The sequence below is a fragment of the Mus caroli genome, chromosome 14 (assembly GCF_900094665.2).
Source record: "Mus caroli chromosome 14, CAROLI_EIJ_v1.1, whole genome shotgun sequence".
NCBI lineage: Eukaryota > Metazoa > Chordata > Mammalia > Rodentia > Muridae > Mus > Mus caroli.
In genome coordinates, this window is record NC_034583.1 from 72,483,192 (window position 1) to 72,485,858 (window position 2,667).

The 2,667-nt window shown below is 37.1% G+C and overlaps 1 long non-coding RNA gene across 1 annotated transcript in view; it reads right to left on the reverse strand.

Moving 5' to 3' along the window:
- Positions 1–553: 553 nt before the first annotated feature.
- Positions 554–2,667, reverse strand: part of LOC110308890 — a 6,556-nt gene continuing 4,442 nt past the window's right edge. The window contains exon 3 of the long non-coding RNA XR_002379628.1: positions 554–658. This is a non-coding gene — a long non-coding RNA (uncharacterized LOC110308890). The remainder of the gene's footprint in view (positions 659–2,667) is intronic.

Genomic DNA, 2,667 nt, shown 5'->3' on the forward strand with positions numbered 1-2,667 from the left:
TTCCTATTCTTTAGGTATATTTATTGCAGACCTTTTGGAATTGTTTATTGCTATATCAAATATTGGTTCCCAGTTAGGTTCTCCCTCAATTGAGATATTCATTTTTTAATTTAATTTTATTTTTTAACTTATTCACTTTACATCCTGCTCACTGCCCCCATCCTGGTCAGCCACTCACACAATCCTTTCCCCCTCCTGTTCTCATCTGGCTTGGTGGGGGCTCGCTTGAGTACCCCACTACCCTCCCCCTCCCCAGGACTTCCAAGTCGCTGATAGGCTAAGTGCTTCTCCTGCTGAGGCCAAACAAGGCAGCCCATCGAGAAGAAAATATTCTGCATACAGGCAACAGCTTTTGGAATAGCTCCCTTTCCAGTTATTTGGGACCCATATGAGGGCAAAGCTGCACATCTGCTACACATGTGCGGGGAGGCCTAGGTCTAGTCTATGTATGTTCTTTTGTTGGTGGTTCAGACTCCAAGAACCCCAAGGCTCCAGGACAGTTGACTTTATTTGTTTTCCTTTGGAGTTCCTATCCTAGTCAGTGTCTGCAAACCTTCCAGAAGAGTCCTCACCCTCCATCCACTGTATGGCTGTAGGTGTCTGTATCTTCCTGAGTCATCTGCTGGGTGGAGGCTCACAGAGGACAACATGCTTCTGTCTGCAAGCATAACAGAGTATCATTAATAGTATAAAGTGTTGGTGCTTGCCCATGGGATGGGTCTCAAGGCAGGCTGGTTATTGCTGGACAATACCTCAGTCTCTGTTCCATGCCCTGCCCCTGCATTTCTTGTAGACAGGATGAATTTTGGGTTGAAAGTTTTGTGGGTAGATTGATTTCTCTATTGCTCCACTAGGGTTCCTGCCTGGCTATAGGAGGTAGTCTCTTCAGGTTCCATTTACTCAGTATCAGGAGTCTGTCTAACTCATATTCTCTCAGAAGGTCTTTTGCTTTGCACAAAATGTGATATATAAATACTAAAAATATTTATTGAAAAAATACAGGTAAATTAATCTAAAGTTTCAAATCATCTATAAGATTTAAAAGCTTAAAAGTTTGAGTATATTTTCTTTAACCTCTTTTCAGTTCATTGAAATCTATGAGTTAATATTTGTATATACATTTCATATCCTTTACCTTGTACCTATTTACCCAATTTTAACTCACTGATTTTCTTTTTATAATTTCAGAATCTTACTTTGTAAACACATCTATTATTAGTTTTATTTTTGTTCTATTCTATGGATTATGAGTTATTTGCTTTTTGTCTTTGTTTCATAAACTAAATATCCTTGTTAGACATTGGTCTCACTTTCCATCTGGGAAATAGATACAAATATATCTGAGCATTGTAGAATGTTTCATTTCACCTCTTGAAGAAAAATAGGGCTTAAGGGAAATTTTCACTCAAGTGCTCTAGCAGCTAAAGAGCAATGGCTGAATATAAATTACGTTATAAATTTTCTTTAGATATTTTTTACTTTCTACACTGTGATATCATAAAAATACTCATTGTTCTTTTCGACCCAACTTCTTCTTTCACACAATGAAATAAATTCTCAGATTCCTGTTATTTTAACAATGGAAGGGACAAACTAGTGATGGCTGTTATATTTCATTCTTTGACTTGATTATCCCAATGTATATGTGTGTGTTTGCTTATAAAAAAAATCAGTCTTTACTAAACCACATCTGCATGTTTTGTTCCAGCAGTTACAGACTGATAGGAAAACAAGAAAAATATTAATAGATGCTTAATAATACATTTTAGCACACTTTTTTTTACAAGGAAATGAAGTAAAACTACCAAGTATTGTGAGTACACTTTTTAAATACCTTGAAGAATGGTGGCTTTGATATCATACTTCTCAAATGTGAGCAACATGCCCAAATTTAAAAGAGAATGTCACACTCAGTATGAACCTAAGCTGCATTGTAAATACAGCACTGAGCTAGTAAGGTAGAGCCCACATGTGCCATAACCTCTCCAAATGATTACTCCATTTATTTCTATACTACCATATTTTCAAAAAAAATCGAGCCATTTGGTCTCATAAATACCTCAGATGTTCTCCAAGCAGTGGCTAGACTTACTCCTGTGATTTGAGCTTATCCTCCACAGTTCTTATCCTGGTAAAGTATTTTGAGCAATGATAGTATTGGGAAATGCATTGTTCCAAGGTTCTAAGCATGGACTCTTCAGTAGTTAGCACTATTATCATGACCATAGGATCTTTACAGAAGACCATTTGAGTACCTTATATACCACTTGGATGAGAAGTCTTCTATCATGTGATGCAGCAAGAAAGTTGCCCCTTGGACCCTGACTTATCTTATGATTCCTCTAATCTTCTATTAAGAGTCAGTTAGCTTATCTAAGTTTGTTTGTTTGTTTTGTGCTTGTTGTTTGATATAGTATCTTCAAAACAAAATAAGGTTTAAGTTTCCTATAATTAGTGATGGTTCTGAGCAAATTCAACACAAGTGAAGCAGTGTTGAAACAGGGGAACCCTGTGACAGAAGGTGGAAGAGCTGAAGTCAATACAATGTGTGCAGTTTTTATCCATTTACATAAGTGAAGTCCAGGTAGCTGCAATATCAGAGTAACTGATTAGAGTTTTGAGAGAGAGAGAGAGAGAGAGAGAGAGAGAGAGAGAGAGAGAGAGAGA